We start from the raw sequence: 20353 nt of genomic DNA, 5'->3' as shown, positions 1-20353 counted from the left end.
TCAGCGACAATCTTTCTCAAGGAAAAAGAGGAAGATTTGCAACAGATGTTAGCTCAGGGCCAGTCTTCCTCACAGACACACACAAAAAGGGATTCAAAGATTTAGAGTGAAAAAAGTCACCCTCCGTCTCTGTCCACTTGACACTCAGTTCCCCTCCTAGAAGCTAGCACTTTGGCCATTTTCTTATGGATCCTTCCAGAATGTTTATGTATAAACAAGTAAATACAAATAAGTATTTTTACATGAATGATAGTATTTTATACCCTCTCTTCCACATCCTCTTTACAACACATCTTGGAGAGCTTATGTTATTATTACATAAAGATCTGCCTCATTCTTGTTAATGGCTGCATATTCCAGCATATGAATTGTCTATTTAGCTGGTCTCCAATTAATGGGCATTTAAGTTATTTCCAATATTTTACTCTCACAAACAATGTTGCAATAAATAATCTCATACATACATCATTTACACACATGAGTTCACACACATATGACACATAAGATAAAGTCCTCTTGGCATCTGTCATTTTTATAGTTATTGACAAACTGCTTCTCATAAGAATAGAACACCATTGTTTTTGTCTTTAAAAAACCTAATACCTACATTCAATTTAACTACAATTTAATTTAATAATTAGTCTACATTTTAATATCTAATGTTAATTATCTGCATTTAATTTAACTGCTTTTTCTCTATACTGTCTTCATTCAGATACAAAAGACTTGCAGATTCCTCACTATGAAATACTCTCAATTTCTTTTAGAGTGTAAAATCTGTCCAATTTATTCCCTGAAATAAAAATACCTAGATTGTCTTCCTCTAGCAGGAATTTTTCATATGTCCATTGCATGTTATATGGTACATATTCTTTTCTTTAAAAGAGTTTTTTATTCAGCTTCTTTTCTTTGACCAAAGGCTGTTCTTTTGAATAATAGAATTAGCCCCAAATCCTTGATCCTTTGCTCTGTTTAGCAGAGGACTATTTGAATCTTTCCTTGCGGTCAAAAGTTTGAGGGCTAGGGGTTGACAATTTGTATTCTTTTTTTTGCCCTTTAGCTGTGGGCAAAACAGCTGTTTTCTTTCTCAGTGTTTCTCTTGTGGACACCATCAAGGCAAGGGGCACAGAGAGAACCCTGGAGCTTTAGCGTGCTTCCTCTGCCTGTGGGCATCGTGTCTTTGCCAGTGAGATGATCACTCCTGGCTGATTTGGGCCCCTCACTTCCTTCTCCCAGCCACAAAACAAGGAAGGAAAGCGAAATTTTAGTGGGCCCTGCTTAGGCCAAAAACTAGCTGTTGCAAAGAAGAGAGCTCCTATTGGACTTCTTACCCTCCCCAATCCCTACGCCACCAAACCATTTGAGGGAGTTTCAATCTATCATCCATTTTTTAATAACATTTACCTCAGTCTTTGCTGAAACTTTTGGTTATTTCATTCTAAGTGTTCTTGGCAAGAAGTGGAAATTTGTTTTGATCCAAACGACACAAACTTAAACTTAATCAGTAAACTATTAGTTAAAGAGAAGGAGAATAAAATTTCCTCATCCAATACTTGGCCTGCTTATCTATTATGTAATTTGATTACAAAAGTCTTGAAAAGGAACAGATGAATTCAGTACTTTTTATTCCAAAATGAAATAGGAGGTCAGATATTAGGATCTCGTTCTCTTATTTAATTGAATTTTATTTATATCTAACTTATCCCATTAATATCAATAACAAGACAAATGGCAAACCAACATATCGCACTTACTATGTGTCAAGCTCTTCTAAGGACTTAGTAAGTGTTAACTCACTTAAAGCCTGACACAGAATGGCCATACTATGCATGGGGCTCTGTGCTCCAGCAGAGATGGCTTCTGAATCTGTATCAGAGCTTCCTAGTGGCCAATATAAGAATGGAAAGATGATCAGTTACATCACAGTGACTATAAGATAAAAATAAGCCAATTTTTCAGGGGGATCCCATAAAATTCTTTTTTCTGTGTGCCAAGAGAAAATCTTCTATGGTTCTTCAAAAAAGGGAATGTGTAGAGCACATCAATGTCAATCTTAATTAATGACTGTGTCCATAAGCTATTTTCTTATAACTCTTTTCAATGTAGGTAGAGAGCTTAACACCCAAGCTTGGTTAACAAAAGGCAGTTTTATAAGAGGCCGACATGATATGTTGTACATGGAAACTTTTCTGCAACTTAACTTGATCCAGGTGTGAAATTTAGACTATCTTGAGGAATGGATGATTCACTAAGAAATACTTCACAAATATGGTTTTCCAAACTGAGACTTTATAATTATGAGGCAGCATAGAATTTAAAAATATACTCTGTTAGGTAACTAACAGGTTTGTTAAAATAAAAACATGGAGACCATCCTTGAAAATTCTCTGAGCAGATGAAAGCAGTTTAATCATACAAGCAAAGTTTAATTTGCTTATTTTGCAAGACTAACTTACCCTGGGTCATTTCTTGCTTTTGTCTCTGTAAATCATAAGCAAAATTTGAACTGTTTTCCAAGATCGATATGAGGTAACCACTGAAAATTCTAATATTATAACCAATCACTGTGAAGAATAAACAGTCACTCCTTTCTCAGTATAGAGGCTGCTTTATAACAATATACCCCTGAGCCTCATTCCATGTTTTGGTTTGAGTGCTCCTGGTTTGCAGACTGTCTTTTTGGTGTGTGTACAATAAACTTTTGCTAATTACTACTTCAATGATTCATTGGTTTTACGTCTGTTATTTCTGAACTTTTGACATTTCATGGTGTCAGAAGTGGGATCCAAAGAAGACCCCCCAACCGATGACTCTGAGGCCAGTGAGCAAACAGGTGCTGGTACCCACAGAGCCCACTGAGCTCACTGCTTTCTCACTGACCCTGGAATTTGAGGGTAAGTCTATCTTGGATCCAAACTTTGCTCTCTTTGCATATTGACATCTCTGATTTTATTGTGCTTACTTGTACTTTGTTTGTTGAAGTTTCTTGTAAGTCATCCTATTCTATTCAAAAGGGGAAAAACATGTCATTCCCTATGTTTTAGAATAGCTGTTGGAAAACAGGAACCCTCATAGTTAAGATATGTTAGGAAATCTAAAGGCAAAGATGGGTTCCACTTGGTCTATGGACCAGGATCTTGTGCCTTTTTGGAAAACAGATGAACTTTTGGAATTATAGTGGCCACTTTTGGGAACCTGTAACTTAGATAAGTCCACTTTAAAGGGCACCCTTAAAAGAGAAGATTCCCAAACTTCTCAGAGACAATGGAATGCATTCTTTTATTGGTGTTCAGAAGCTTCTAAAAGACAAAATGACTCCAAAAATAGCTCTAAAAGAATCCTTATGGCATGCAAATAACAAATCTTTAGCAAAAACTCTGTGATCATCTGAGCAGGTAACCTTAACTTAGTCCATCTGCCAGAAACAAAATTTGGATTCAACTATTCTTTTGAGTTTTGTACCTGAAACATAGCTAAAATGTTTTAAACAAAAGCTATAAGATCTCTGTTTCCGTCTGTATGTTTATGTACATCTGTGTATGTATGGTATAGATATGTGATACTTTTCTACCTTTCCATGGCATTGCCAAAATTAGTTTGTAAAGAGCTATATTTTATTGGCTTAAATAAAATGAAGTATTTGTATAAATTAAATATACTCTCAGAAATATAGAAACTAACCCAAATGTTTTTTAAGCTCACAAGGTCTGGGATAATGCTTGATAAATAAAGCTAGCTTAAGTTTGTTGGTTTAATAAAAGCAGGCATGTTTTCAAAATCTGTCAGCAAGAAAAATAACTTAAGATGATGGTTAGCTGTTTAATGTCTAACCCAAGCATAATTGTTAAAAGCAAGTAACTTAAATAAATGTAAATAAGATAAAAATTTATACTAAGTTAAACTAAACAATGGATATTCATTGAATATCCAAATCATTTTCAAATAAGGTAAAGTCTAAATGCTAAACATGTTTATCCACTTTTGGCTTTTAAATCTTTTTACAGAGAGACAAAAGATATTTGTGTCTATTAATACACATTTTGTGCCACATTGAAAAATTTACTATGATAAAAAATATATTTCTAGAAATTATGAAATGTATTTACAAATTTCCAATCCACTATACAATGCTAATATATGATAGACAGATGACAATTGCCTGCTTCCCAGTTTTCACTGGAAAGCAAAGATTACAAATAGTTAAAATTTATAGTCAACATGTTAAAAAAACCCACTAGAAAAAAGAAGGGTGAAGGAAAATGACTGTATATGAAAAACAGGTAAGGAAAATAGAATGCATTTTCTGGATAAGGAAAAGTATGCTGGATATGGTTTGGTTTTGTTCTGTTTGTGTGTAAAAAGGAAAAAAGGAAGTAATTTCGTCCTCAAATAAAATGATTGTTCCAGAATAAGAAAGCAAAAAGACAGGAAAAAACCTAAATGGATATAGAAAGTTGTAGAAGGTTTCTTGAGGAAGGTCTCTTGTGGAAAGGAGCTCTTGAGAAAAGAATTGTATATGTGGTCAAATTGACTAGAATTGGAATGGATTTACTTAAGTTAAAAAAAAAGGTTTTAATATCAAAAGTACACTGGTGCAAAATTAGAATTTGTTTTTTTCTCTGTTAAAAGAACAAACTTTTCTTAGATTATTGGTCTGCTCCTAATAAGAAACTGTAAGTAAAGGTTTTCCTTTACCTTTAATATAATCTGCCTAGGAAACAAAGATTCTGTGTCTTATGTAAATATTTCCTGTGCTTCATGTTTTCTTTATCATGTCTTTGATTAATTAGAAAAACTGCCTTCTCTATTAAAAGAGCTAAGGTTTTTTACAACTATGTAACTTTCTATATTTGCTTTTGAAATCTTTTAACTGTCACTACAGTTGAATGGATAATTAAGTATTGTTTCATAGTGACCTATAATCCTATTTGATCAAATGTCTTAAATCTTTTGACATTTTTAACAAACTTCCCCAAATCAAATTCTGAATGAAGTCTTTTTGATCTTGAACTAACTTTGGGATTTTACAGAAGGCCCCTGAAACATCTCAAAAGATTTGTTCTCTCTCCTTATAAAAGAAAGATATTAAACCTATTGGGCTTATTTGATATGTTAAATTACACGAGGAGCTTTGTCAAATAAGAAGTGATGCTAAACTTTCTTTAGTTTATATTTGTATACATATACGTTATTAATATGTGTTCAAGAAATTACTTGAAATTCCTAAAAATCTGTTATGTCCTCATATAATGGTATCAGTCATAATTCTAGTTATTGTTTTCAAGTGTATGTCAGAGAAATAGCCAAATTTCCTTGTCAATTGCACTATAAGGAACTCCCACCAGATCTTTAACCATCGTCATTTTTTAAAGTCTTTTGTTGTTTACTGACAGTTATTGTTTTACTCTGATGATTTCGCAAAAATGTTCTTGTGAAATGCATTTTGTCTTCAAAGAGATTCATGGAAAAGACCCTCACAAGTACTCTAAAATGCAGGTTTCTGATAACTTTAAGATCATAACACTGAACTGGGTAAGAATTTAGAAAATTCTAATGGGAAATTGATTGATTCATAAAGCTGCTAACCCAAGATGAAGGAAAACAAGAATTAATCACAGGAGACCTAATGAACTGATGAAGATGATTATGATTTTTATGACTTCATTTAAAACATTGCTGATTCTTTAATGTTTTGTTTTCCAGAAAAAGGATCCCCTTTTCTCTTCTCTTTTAAGATATGTATAACTTAGAGCAATTTGGTAAAGCACATCTTTGCAACAAAGTTTGAAGTATTTATCTTTTTCTCCCTACCTGATCCCTCCAGAATTTAGAAACTCCTATTTAATATTCTTGTTTTTCACAGTAATATATGTATTTGCATAAGTGCTGTAAGAATCTTTTCTCCTTATAACAGGACACAATTGGACAAGTCCTGGACTTGGCTTCCTAGCCTCAAGGCCTTTGATAATCCACTCTGAGATTCCTTATGAAAAGTTCCAGCAAAGCAGATTTAAAGGAGCCTATATTGTCAATCACTACTCTTGCTGCACTTATGTAAATAGTTAGGCCAAGTTTATTGAAACTAAACTTAATTTGCAAAAAATTAGTCTTACTATGGTTATCTTTGTTAGAAATGGGAATGACTATATTTCAGTAATACATCTTGGTAGATATCAGATTCTGGTGCCGTTAATTGTCTTTGAGGTTCTGTTTTCTACCTTAAACTGGATGGGATCCTGAATTCTTCTAGTTTCCCCCAATATTTGGCTAGGACTCTCCAAACTAACATTTCCAATTTTCTCCCACTCTTCTGACTGGGAATCACTGTGAAACTAAAACTGCCCTTTTCCTGAAGCCACGAAAGCGAAGGCTGGACAACTTGATATAAACTTCAGAGAAATCACCACTCGTGTGTGGACAGTCTTCGCACCTGTTGCTATGTGCCTGCTCAGAAGGCTCACCAGAGACATTCACACTGCACACCAGGAAAATCCATCAGATTGACACTGCTTGCCCTTATTCCATCCGAAGATGCTTAGAACCCAACATTTAGAAATCTTCTCAAATGGCTGCTCTCCAAACCCAGAAACTGAATTTATAATTTGCTCAAACTATTAACCTTTGTTTTTCTTTTGTTTCCATAGCAATGCCCCTCCTTAAATCACCTGATTGCTCACATCACACAGAGACCTTATTCCAAGGAAAGCTCACCTGCAACATCCCTGCCTGAAATGCAACATCCTCATACTCATCCCATCCTAAGAAATCATGAGGATATGTGTTTGCTAATATGTCATGTTGTGTCCACCTAAATAAGTTAAAAAAAATGAAAACTCATTTAATTTATGTAGTTGGTTAAATCTTGGCCCCTGGGAATCTCTGCTCCAGGGAATTTTTCAATCCTTGGCTATTGTCCTCCTTAAAGTCATCATATTAACCTCTCCAGTACATTGTATACTCTCAAGGATTTTCAATGCCTGTCGGTAGCCACTCACATGCCAAATGATACCCATCAGGATCAGACAGCTGGATGAAATGAATAATAACCGCACACATGATGAAGACGATGACTACATGGCCCTCTGGCCTGACGACTCAACTCGTGGAAACAGCAAATAACATGATTCTTTGGCCTGATTACATCAATGGTAATAACCCCTAATAATGCTAAACTAGTCTGAGAGAATGACCAAAAGGGGGGAATTGTTAAAATCAAAAACAAATGGAGACCATCCATGAAAATTCCCTGAGCAGACAAAACAAGTTTAATCATACAAGGAAAGCTTAATTTAGCTTATTTTGCAAGACTAACTTGCCCTGGGTCATTTCTTGCTTATGTCTCTGGAAATTACAAGCAAAATTTGAACTGCTTCCCTAGGTTGATATGAGGTAATCACTGAAAATTCTAATATTATAACCAATACTGTGAAGAATAAACAGTCACTGCTTTCTCACTATATAAGTTGCTTTATAACAATATACCCCTGAGCCTCGTTCCATGTTTTGGTTTGAGTGCTCCTGGTTTGCAGACTGTCTTTTTGGTGTGTACAATAAACTTTTGCTAATTACTACTTCAATGATTCATTGGTTTTACTTCTGTTATTGCTGAACTTTTGACAAGGCAGACATCCTATATTATTTGAGGATAGAATCATAAGCTTCAACAGTCAGCCAACCAAGGGATTTATGTCCTATTGAGAAAGTATCAGAAGCATAACCAGGAGACATGTCTCTTTATGGAGGTAGGATTAGGGACCGTCCGTCAGTAGGCCAAGATTATTTCACCAATATCATGGTAGATTGCATTATTGCCGTCAATTCTTCTTCTCTTATTATAACTTGGAGCTTGCCCTGTGACTGAGTAGTTCCTCCTACTAAAGTTGAAGTTGGATATTCCATTGACTTGGGTAGAAGTGAGAGTATGCCAGTTCTGAACCTAGACCTTAAGAGATCCTGCATGTTTTTGCTCGTTCTTTTGAGCCTATAACATCACCATGAGATGAACTTACTTTGGGTAGCTGCTGCTCCTTTAGCCTGGGCCTCAGAATAAACTCATGTTGAGCAGAGCTGTTCCAACCTATCTGTAGACTTGTAGCATGAGGAAGAGGCAGGTGCTGCAGGCAGAGGCAGAATTCTCTAGCCACTTCACAGATCCATGAGCAAAATAAATGCTTTTGTTAAATGCCACTGAGATTCTTTATGGTTATTTGTTATATGGCAATAGCTGACTGTTGCATTTGTTAGGTCAGTTTCCAACATGTGAACAAATAGAAAATGGAGGTTCCAAATTTTTACCCCATAGAATATGGTAACGACAATTTTAGCTTGAAAAGTTTTTAAAGCAAATTTATCAAGCACCCACTTCGACCATAAAAATGTATTAAGAAAGTACCTACCACAATGTCTATCTATCATTAAACAATGTAAATTCTTGGTGAAGCTTTGAATAAAATAATAGTAGCAACCATATTTTTTTAAGGCAAAGGTTAGTCAGGTATTACACTAGGCACACTACACTAACCATCTCATTTCACTTTCATCAGTTATGCAAGGTGGATGGTAAAAATACAAACTCTCCTCAGGGAATGTTGGCCAACAAATGGCTTCTTAAGAGAGTTAATTTGCAAATTCCCTTTAAGTAACAAAATCTTTGGCTGGTGTTCTCTATTCTGTTATTAACTAAAGAGACTTGGAATCAAATTGGCATAACCCTCTGAGGTTTGGAAACCACACTTGCCAGGTCACTTTGCCTACAGAAATAAGACTTAATACCACTACTTCCTCTTGCAAATATTTTCTGGGCCTAGGAAAATAGAGGCCTAGTTTCCTCAATTTTCTATCTTTGTGAACTGTTAGTGTCACAGTAATTTTATTGCAGTGACTAGCACTGAAAATATTTACTCTATTGGTAGCCTTGCTTACCTGAATGAAAAGTAAAGTCATATTTTGTTTGCGCATCAATGAATCTATTCACTTGAAAGAACTCAGTCTTGTCTTGTCTTTTTGCATTGCTGTAGACTGAAAAACATGAACATACTCTTTTTGCAACTCATCCTATCAAGAGGAGGAATCTATTCCCCACCCCTTCAATCTGGGCTGTTCTCATCACTTGTTTTGACTAAAAGAATGTGGTAGGAGTGATGTTGTATGACTTACAAAGTAGATCTTAAGCTTCTGCCTTGGGTCTGTGGGAATGCTGCCCCGGGAGGGACATGTAGGCAGCCAATCTAGCTTACTGAGGATGAGAGGCTACTGGAGAACCAAGTACCCCAACCAATAGCCAGCACCAAGTGCCAGATATGTGCCTGAGGTGATCTTGGACCTTCCAGCCCAGCTGACCTCCAGCTGTACGCCCAGGCAAAACCAGCAGAGGAGCACCCAGCCAATGCACAAAATCATGAGAAATACTAAGTAGTTGTTGGTTTAAGCTTCTAAGATTTGAGGTGGTTTATTACACAGAAATATACAATACAGAACATACTCATACTTTTTCTTCTTATTCCTATTAGCATAGTGGAAAACATTACATAATTTGGGAAAAGGTAGTGAAATAAGGAGAACAGTGAGTAAATTCTATGCAGGTGGATCACACAGCTTTACTTCACAAATAGGAAAAGGGACAAATGAAGAAAGTCTCATTGCAGATTAGAAGAGATGAGTGACTTCTGCAGACCAGGGAGGTAATCAGCAAGTTGTAGGGGGACACCTCTGCACCCTGGTGACCCTGCACATATCCAAAGGAGCCAGGTTTGGGCTGGAGCCTGTCCTAAGCCTTGGCGGATCCTCCTTGCGTTCTTCATGGAACACCAGAGCACGGAGGCTTGTGAGCCTTTAGTTGTCCATGTAGGTAATAAACCATCGAAAGCCAAAAAGGGCTCATCGTATCCTTACCGGCCAAATCTGGCAGGCCTTGGCTGTGGCCTTGACTGTTGTGTGCTTGACATAGGTCAGTAATGAAATCAAAAGAACAAACAAAACCCCCATAATTCTGTAGTTGACGTGGGACGAAGATTGGGTGCATCTTCTGAAGTAAGAGTAACTAGATTACATTTTCCCTCCTTCTATCTTCCTCAAAATGTAGGCAGTACAACGAGACAGCCATAGGAGAGGAAAATAGAAACGATAGCTGCAAAATTACATAGAAATGATATGTTTTATCAGTTTAGGTTTAAGTGATTTTCAGACTGATTTGTTTGAGTTCTTTAAATAGTAAGAGATTTTCTTTTCATATTTGTTGAATATATGTTTTCCCAGTTTGTTTACTACGGGGGCTTTCTGAAATCCAGATTCCTACATTTTTACATAGACAAATCCATGAATCTTTCATTCAGCACTTCCTTCATCTTTCTAACTTTAAAAAGTTCTCTCCACTCCAAAGTCTTGATCAATATCTCTTTTTTTTTTTCCTATGACAAAAAATATTTAATTCTTCAATCCTTCCAGAATTTGTTTTGGTAGGTAGTGAAAGTCGGCCTCAACATTTTTTCCTAACTAGCTAATAAATTTTCTCAGCACCATTTATTCTTAAACCTTAACTTCTCCACTGAACTTTGAAAAGTTTTTAAAATTTGCTGTCAAGTTTACATACAGTATAATTCACTCTTTTTGATGTGCAATTCTACAAGTTTTGACAAATGCATAGAATTGTGTAACCACCACCAGAATCAACTTCCCTCATCCTAAAAAAAAGAAAATTTCCTCTTGCTACCAGTGGTAGTCAAACTCACCCTCCACAATTTTTTTTTTTTAGTGAGGAAGATTGGTCCTGAGCTAACATCTGTTGACAACCTTCCACTTTTTGCTTGAGGAAGATTGCTGCTGGGCTAACATCTGTGTCAATCTTCCTCTATTTTGTATGTGGGACACTGCCAAAGCATGGCTTGATGAGAGGTATGTAGGTCCATGTTCAGGATCTGGGCCGGCAGACCTTGGGCCACTGAAGCAGAGTGCATGAACTTAACCACTACGCCACCAGGCCAGCCCCACCCTCCACTTCTTAATAACAGCTTTAAGGAGATAAAACTTACATACTATGCAATTCACCACTTAAAGTGTATAATTCAGTGGTTTTTAGTATATTCAAAGACTTGTGCAATCACCACAATTAACTAATTGAGTTTTGAGAGTTAGTCACATATTTTGGGTACAAATATGCGATCTATGAAATATTTTCTCCCAGTCTGTGACTTATCTTCTCATTCTCTTAACAGTGTCTTTTTCAGAACAAAAGCTTTTAATTTTCAAGTCCAATTTATCAATTTTTTTATGGATCACACTTTTCATATCATATCTAAGGAGTTTTTGCACAACCCAGGGACATAAAGATTTCTTCTCTGTCTTTTCAAAAGGATTTTTAATTTTATGTTTTACATTTAGGTCTATGATCCATTGTAAGTTAATTTCTGTATAAAGGGTGAAGTATAGATCAAAACTCATTTTTTGGTATATGGATATCCAATTTCTGTTGAATTTGAATGCTTCATCATATTATATTTTTTAATATAATAGGGTCTATTGTTAAGCTCTTTTTCTCCACCATTGGTCTGTTTGATATTGATCCATTTGATAATCTAATGCTAGTATCCCACTGTTTAAACTTTATAAACTTAAAAATATATATAGCATGAGGTGACTCTCTATTCCCCATCCTATCCCAAATCTTACCTTTAGCAATGAGCACATGGAATCATCACTTCAATTATTTGACATCCATGCCCCTAGCCAACCTTTACAAGTTCATCTGTACCATCAATGAATGCATTTCAAGAAATGAAAAACCTATGCTTTGGAAACATAGCCTGGGTTGGCTCAGAAGAAAAGATACAGCCCATATTTGAAACTTTAACTCATACCTTAGTGAAGGTGTAGATAATTTGGCATAAATTGTTTCAAGTTATTGAAATATTTAAGACAAAATTAATGACTTCTCTTTTTTCTGGTCATTGTTAACTGCCCACCAAGAAAAAAAGTCATAAAAATAAACCAGTAGTACTGGGAATTTAATTTCACTGCATGTAGATGTTTTTCCATATAAACAAAAATTGAGTGGAATAGATATATTTTTTCTACAAAAGAACCTGATTCCCAGAAGTGCATAAACACAACTCTGATATTAAAGTCTTTAGTGATGCACATAGAATTTTGGGAAAGTTTTTGTGAAAATTCCTACTCCAAAAACGCTTATAAAAATTAACTTATTTTCTTCTTTCATTATCCCCACCACCTGTGAATGTAAACAGAGTCCTTAAAAAGTAAAACATTGGGCATTAGAAGGAATAAGAAGAAAAGTAAAGGACTTAGATTATAAATAGAATAACAGAGGCTCTGAGTAGTCGAAAAGGACCTGTGAACACATCCTGTGTTCAGAGCCTAAGCAAGGATTCTGTCCACTCTGGTCAGATTGAGTGCTATGTCTGCTCTAAGAAAACAGCAAACTAAATGAGCCCATTTTTATTAAGAGTATATTTGAGCATGTGGAATGTAAACAATGAAAGTGGTCTAGCCAAACCACTTTTTACCTTATGCAGACATCATCTTATTCTTCCACACTTAAGGATTTGTAAATTTGTGGAGGTCAATATGGGAATGGGGTGCTCATCCACGAATAAAAACATAACAATTCAACTGACATTCGCTGAGTGCTAACTATGAACCAGGCACTATGATCACCCAGTATGTCCCCCCGGCTCCAGCTTTCCCCACTTTAATCAACTTCTCTGCTTAAAATCACTCCAGCTGCCTAGTGCTTCCAGAATGAAACACAAACACCTGTACCCCGGGGCAAACAGCCCAGCCCTTGCCAGCCTCTCTAGGCTCCTCCTTGCCAGTCTTCCTTCCTATCGTAGATCCCCAGCCCCAGACAGACTGGCAGTTTCCCAAGGGTACCCTAACTTCCATGTCCTTGTACATGCTGTAGCCTTTTTCTGTCTCTCTCCTTTCCACCTCCAGGGGCATTGATGTTTCTCGTTTACTTATTCCATAGCATAATGTGCATATGACTACGCCAGCAGAGATTTCACTGTGTACTTGCTCCCTCCCTATCTTTGTGATTCTAGGGCTTAGCACAGAATAACAGTCAAAAAATGTTTACTGGATGAATAGTGAACATTAAGATACAGATTGGAATAATGTGAGCTGAGATAGTGGAAATATTTGCTATAGTGAAGATGAGAAAAATTCTTCAGAGAAAGAATACGCTTTTAAAAATGGCATAGAGGTGTAATTTTTCAAAAGCCTATTACATTGATGGCTATGGATGCAAATTGTCTCATGTATGGTCCACGGGAGCCCAGAGGCTGGTTCTTATGTGAGGGTAAAAGAATAAATGAATTTATGGGTAATTTATGAATAAAAGAGCCAAGGTCCACATGGCTTTGTATCAGGCCATAAGAGGTAAAAGCCAGGAGATTCAAGTAAATCTTAGAGTTCATGATTCTTCTAAGACCTTAGGGCTCTAGTGTTTTCCTGATGCTGGGCTTGGAAAAAAATGTTTAACATGGCTCTAAAAAATTGTACTGGCAAAAATGGGGCTAAAGCTTCGGGGACCATATGAACACACAGGACTTTCCTTGAAAAGATAACATGTGACTGGTGTGCTATGAGTCAACAGGAATCTAGGAACGACTTCAAGGCATAAGTAACGAGGCACGGGAAAAGAAAGAAGCCCAACATTACGGAAAAAATGGATTTGGCGCTATAAGATCTGAAGTAAAGTCTGCTTATTCTTTTCCGATACCGGGAGGGGCTAGTTGTATCTTCTCCACACGTCTTTCCACATCTGTAAAGAAGTTCATAAAGTGTCCCCGAGACTTCCAGTTTTATGGTAGGTTGGACCAACACTGGAGATCTGCTCATTTGACAAAATTTTTAAACAGGCTTGAACACAAGAAAGGAAGATCTCTACATAATGAAATAAAGAGGGAACAAGAAGCCACGATGTGGAGGGGAAGTAGAGCTAAAAACTCTCACAGGGGCATTAGAACCAGATATATAACCAAAGAGCTGGAGATCCGTATCACAGGAGGAAGGAAGTCAGCGTACGTAGGGCCTCATGCATGCTACGTGCTAGAACAGAGGTCCCTTATGAACCGAGGGGCTCGAAAGGCCCAGAAATGGCCTTTCAGCCATAAAATAGGGCCCAGAAAACTCCAACTCCAGGGATAGGCATGGAAGAAAGCCAACTGCATATTAAGGGTCGTTTGTTTGGATTATATATTGATTAAACTTTATTAAATTTGCATATTAAAATTTAAGAGTAACCACTCAAAGAACAGAAATAGTATGTTAACCTTCCTCTTGTCTAGTAGATCAATAACAGACAGTAAAGAAGAAAACAAGAAGTAAAGAAAATGCATGGTAAACAAACAGAATAAGACGGTGAATATGAGTTCAAACATATTAATAATCACAAAAAAAATATATTAAACTTACTAGCATGAATTAATAATGACAATAATAATAATATATTAATACTCAGCTCATAAAGTCGTAAGATTTCAATGAAGTTAAACGCTATATAAATGCTTATTGTTAGGTACAACACGAAATGTTCATTCTCAATCCAAGTTCAGGTTTTACCAACGACCTTTGAGACACGCAGACTGGAAGACCGTTCCAAAGCTTTTGGAAAGTTCAGTGCTCAGCTTTGCACAAACGTCTCTCGTTTAATGATTTCCCTCTCTCCCAGCAGACTCAAGAATGGCAGCCTCGTGACAAGATGAAGCACCCATGTCATTTAAGATTTCTGGGCTTGTTAACTTCTCACCATCTGTTTAGCGTTACTGGACTTAAGTTGGAAAAAAAAAAAAGAAGGAAAATGACGGATTTGGCTTCCAGTTTACTTTGTCCTTTGTTCCATCTCTTCAGGAGTTCAATTTGAATGTTTTACAACGTAAACACTGTGTTGAAAATACAAAGCAAAACTCTGAATCCAACAAAATTTCCTTTGTTGTTAAATAACATTTGGAGTGGTAACACTGTAAAAAAATATTTTGATACTGCTTCTAGAATACACCATCTTAGAGTCTGACAGGACTCCGGAAACTGTCTAGTCAGTGAGTTTCCGGTGCTGCCCTAAAGAGCCTAGCGTCCTGCAGGCCTGTGGGGCCACGGAATGGGGGACAAGGGAGGACTGAGAGCACGGGAGGCCCCAGGCCCCCTCCCACGGCTTCTTCAACTTGTTTGGGCTTCAACTGGGCTTCTCTGTGAGATTTCATTTGCAAAGAGTGCCATGGCTATGAGTAAATAAACATACAGATAGATGGATAGAGAGTTAAAAACACTGAGTCCACATTCTTTGTTTTACAGATGATGAAATAGCAGTTCAGAGAAGGTAGTGACTTGCTTATTGTTGCCAAAGCAAATTGAAAACCAGGGACTAAAATTAAACCTTTTTCTCTAATACTATTTCTCCATTAGAGACAGGATTTTGTTTTTCTCCTGACAAAGGGAACTCAGGCATTGTGTTAAGTATTGGAACTAAAATTATAAATAAACAGTGGTCTCAGCCCTCACGGGCCTTTGACTTTAAGGGATCACCTAGGAGAAAGTTTTTTTTTTTTTTGGTGAGGAAGATTGGCTCTGAGCTAACATCTGTGCCATTCTTCCTCTACTTTGTATGTGAGGTGCCACCTCAGTATGGCTTGATGAGTGTTGTGTAGGTCCATGCCCTGGATCCAAACCTGTGAACCCTGGGCCACTGAAATGGAGCATGTGAACTTAACCACTATGCCACTGGGCCAGCCCCAAGAAAGTTTTAAGGGGGATGGAGCTATGAGTAATTTTTAATGCAGTCAATAGAACCAGGAAGATAAGAACAAAATAACAATAACCAAGGAGATTAAAAGAATAAAAAGGAAAAGGACTCACATTTTTAGAGCAGGTGAAATTTTTTTTTTTTTTTTTTCCTGAGGAAGATTCACCCGGAGCTAACATCTGCTGCCAATCTTCCTCTTTTTGTATGAGAGTCACTGCCAAAACATGGCCACTGACAGATTAATGGTGTAGATCCATGTCTGGGAACCAAACCCAGGCCACCAAACTGGAGCATGCCAAACTTAACCACTAGGCCACCAAGGCTGGCCCTAGAGCAGGTGAAATTGACCTTTATTGATTATTGCTGTGACTTTACATTTATACCATCATCATAAAGTAGATCATTGAAGAAGTTTACATTTCCATAGACCTTGAAAAAGAAAATAGACAATCATTTGCCAATGTGACGTAGACTAATGGGCTTTAAACTTTCCTTTCTTTATTTTTTTTCCCTAAAGATTGGCCCTGAGCTAACATCTGTCGCCAATCTTTTGTTTTTTTTCCTTCTTCTTCTTCTCCTCAAAGCCCCCCAGTACATAGTTGTATATCTTCTAGTTGCAGGTCCCTCTAGTTGTGCTATGTGGGACGCTGCCTCAGCACAGCTTGATGAGCGGTGCTAGGTCCACCCTCAGGATCTGAACTGGTGAAACCCTGGGCTGCCAAAGCTGAGTGTGTGAATTTAACCACAGGGCCACAGGGCCAGCACCTTGAAACTTTTCTGATCAGGCGTTTGGGAATCTCCAGGACCACACTCGCTTCTGACAACAACTGCAAGTTCAGGTGGTCCCCAAGATCACTCCTAGGTTTGACAATTCCCTAGAAGGACTCACAGAACTCACTGAAAGCTGTTATACTCAGTTATGGTTCACGACAGTGAAAGATATAGATTAAAATCAGCCAAGGGAAAGGCGTACAGGGCAGAGTCCAGGAGAGTTCCATGGATGAAGCTTCCAAGTGTCCTCTCCCTGTGGAGTTACGAATGGCAGAAACTTCTGGCAACAACGTGACATTGCACATGGAGTAGTGCCAGCTAGGGAAGGCTTGGTGTCCAGAGTTTTTACTGGAGCTTGGTCACAACCTTTAGTGTCCAGCCTCTCTGAGGGTCAAGCTGATACTACTTGGCCCAAAGCCCCCAGCATAAATCACATTGTTAAACTATCCAGTGTATCCCAAGGTCCCCAGAAAAACAAGGACAGTCTTATCAGGCAGGACATTCCAGGGGCTCAGAAATCATCTCCCTGGAGCTGAGGGCAAAGGCCAGGCCTCTCTTTAGTTGAGGTTAATTCTTTACCTTTATAAATTTATAAATTATACACAAGTAGTACATACAAGCATATAATGAACACTATGAAATATACAATAAAGAATATATTAAAGGAATATATAAAAAGTTCAATACTGTAACTGGAATGAGGAAGGCTAGGTCTCATCCCAATCTGCCATGAAGATCCTCTCTGCCTCAGTTATCCCGTCAGTGAAATGGGAATAAACATGAAGCTCAATCACTGTCAGCTGTAATTATTATCCAATGTGTATCTAAAAAAGGAATAGAGGATGAAAATGTGAAGGGATGGATCTTGGAGTAATTAGATGTGGAAAATTCAGTAAGGGTGGAGGAAAAAAGTAATACATTAAAAGCCAACAATGACAAAGAAAAGTGCTTTGCTCTGAAGAAGTTCTTAAAGTTGTGCTAATATAATAATGTATTAAGTGGGCTGAAGCAGTCAGCTGGAACATCTGGTACTACAACGGAGCTAAATGATTTACCAAAAAGCTTTAAAAAAATTAAACAAGAGGAAAAAAGCCAAAATGGTTCAGTGTGCCCCCATGTTAAAAATATTGCTTAGACAAAAAGATACACGTTAAGCACAAAGAAACAATAAAGAACTGTGGAAGAAAAGTGGCATTATCAGTAATTAACTAATAGATTTCTCTGGGCCTCCATTTCCTCATCTGTATAATGAGGCAACTGGAGGAGATTACCTATAAAATTCCTTCCGGCTAGAAAATTATCTACGGCTACCACAGGGACTTGATCCTCAATAAGAGGGAATATATATATATGCTTAGTAGCTAAGAAACAGGATGTACTCTTATTTCTGTGATAGTATTTTCCTTAAGTGAAAATAAATAGCACCATTAATGAAAGAGTTAACATAAGATTTGTCAATCAATGAAGAAACGACTGGAAAAATTAAGAACCAGAAAAAAAAACTACTCATTATCTCTGAATCTGGCTAACATTATGAGTGCTTATAATATGGTGATGTCCTCAGAGAAATTAATTAAGAACGAAGCAAATTTAAAATGATGTTTTCTTTGTAAAAATAAATAAAAGCTTAGATGTAAGAATATAAAGGCATAGTCTACAGGTGGCTAAGGGAATAAGAGAGTTCTAGAAACTCATGAGAAGATTTCAAAGGGAATAGATTGCATGCAAAACAGAGTTTATGAAATCAGTGGCAACGCTGAATTGACTCGGTCCCACAGACGTAACCCTGGAGCCGGAGGAGTCAGTGTTGAACCACACTGTTGCAGCCCACAAACAGTATTGCAAAAGGAAGTGGACCTTTTCCAGGACCTCACAATACTGTAGACATTTCTGGAAACCAAAGGTCTTAGAAATGTGAGTAGAGCTAAAGAAATACAGAAAGAGGTAATATAGTGATAAAATCCTGCAGCGTATGAAGAAAGAAAGTAGGAAACAACTAAATTCATGGAGCCTGGAAAAGCAATAAGCAAAGAAAGAAAGGAAGGAGAGTCTAGGATTGCCAGCATATTAACAGCAATTAAGAAAACATTATTGACAACAATATAAAAGAAAGAAAAATAAATTGAGCTTAGGGAAATTCAGTTTGATGACTGATGAAACAGATTACAATAAGGTTTGCTACAACAAAAAATATATGAATTAGCTAACTCTCTTTGGCAAGTATCCTGTTATGGGAATTCAAAGTTCTCTTAGTTTTTCTTTTTTTTGCCTACTTTTTATTTCCAGGAATAAAACGTCAATATAAACTAAAGGTAGACTCAGAGAACTGGATTAAGCCTCAAAATATTATCTGGCCAATTACTACAAGATACCATCCCAAAATAGAACTGATTTTACAGCAAAGATATTTTTCGGAGAGTTCTGAGGACAGATTTTATAGCTGTCCTTGGTAAGCAATTCCAATATTAATGACCTCTGCTATCAAACATTATCTTTTCGTCTCATCAGACTCGCTTTTACTGTAGGTCAAAATAGACTCTTGGCCAATCTTTCGTGCAGTCTCAAGTGGAGGAGGCTGAATATCTTTTAACCTTCTCTGGACAACTCAGTTTTCCCAAAGCACAAATCATAAATAGACAGCTCAAAAATAAATGATCACAAAGTGAATTCACCCGGTAACCACCACCCAGGGCGTGAAATAAGCACCCTGCCAGCAGTCCAGGGCCGTCCTTGCTCTCCTGCCAGTCACTACCCTGCCACCTCCCCAAAGACAACAACAACCAGCCTTCTAACACTCTGGTCAGGTGTGCCTGTTTTTGAAATTTACAAAAATGGTTAAACCATATGTTCTCTCTTTTTGGGTAGCATTTTTAAATTGAAATATACTTCTTACAATATAAAAGTCACTGCTTTAAGGTGTACGATTCAGTGGTTTTTACTATATTTTCTATGTTGTGCAACCATTCTCTCCAATTCCAGAACATTTCCTTCCATCAGCCCCACCTCGCCCCAAACCTGTTAGAGTTCAGTCCCCGTTAGTATGTTCTCTTTTGACTCTGGCTTCTTTTGCTGAGCGTTACGCTAGTGAGATCCACATGCTATGTTCAGTGTATGGACACATTTCTGAATAGAGCCTAAAAAGTAAAGTACAGGTTTTTCTAATTAATTTTGGTTCCATACACAAGACTAGTGGTTTCGATCCTGGTTGCACATTAGCAAAACCAGGCAGAGTTAAAAAGACTGATGTGTAGGCTCCATCCCAGATAAACACACAATAGTCTGGAATTGGGGGAAGGGGTAGGGTGGGGCATTAGTAGATTTAAAAGTTCTCCAGATGATTCTGTTGTGTAGTCAGAGTTAAGAACGACTACAAACAACTTAACCTATCAGAAGAAGACGTAGTCTGACCAGACGAAGGCTCTAATTGAAAAAACAGATTCCGGGCCAGCCCAGTGGTGCAGCGGTTAAGTTTGCATGTTCCGCTTCAGAGGCCCAGGGTTCACCCATTTGGATCTTGGGTGCAGACATGGCACCCCTTGGCACACCATGCTGTGGCAGCCATCCCATGTATAAAGTAGAGGAAGATGGGCATGGATGTTAGCTCAGGGACAGTCTTCCTCAGCAAAAAGAGGAGGATTGGCAGCAGATGTTAGCTCAGGGCTAATCTTCCTCAAAAAAAAAAAAAAAAAGACAGATTCCCTCGGGCCCTCAGGCACACTGAGTTAGAATCTTGAGACGTGTGTCGGGAATCTGCATTTTGACAAGTGGCCCACATGCTACTAACAAGGCAGTTTCGGAAATACATTAGGAAACCAGTAATTATTTCTA

General features: G+C 37.4%; 1 long non-coding RNA gene across 2 annotated transcripts; it reads left to right on the top strand.

Moving 5' to 3' along the window:
* Positions 1-2613: 2613 nt before the first annotated feature.
* LOC123284558 (uncharacterized) lies at positions 2614-18015 on the top strand. Of its 2 annotated transcripts, XR_011501884.1 has the most exons (5): positions 2614-2894; positions 7017-7148; positions 9018-9131; positions 10751-10890; positions 14690-18015. It is a non-coding gene; the product is annotated as an uncharacterized lncRNA (long non-coding RNA). The 2 variants fall into 2 exon arrangements; XR_011501883.1 differs by having other exon boundaries at positions 2616-2894; positions 10751-17989.
* Positions 18016-20353: the final 2338 nt, after the last annotated feature.

This window comes from Equus asinus, chromosome 3 (genome assembly GCF_041296235.1).
Source record: "Equus asinus isolate D_3611 breed Donkey chromosome 3, EquAss-T2T_v2, whole genome shotgun sequence".
Classification (NCBI taxonomy): Eukaryota; Metazoa; Chordata; class Mammalia; order Perissodactyla; family Equidae; genus Equus; species Equus asinus.
The sequence above is the reverse complement of the archived record's forward strand: the minus strand, read 5'-3'. Positions and strand labels throughout refer to the sequence as shown.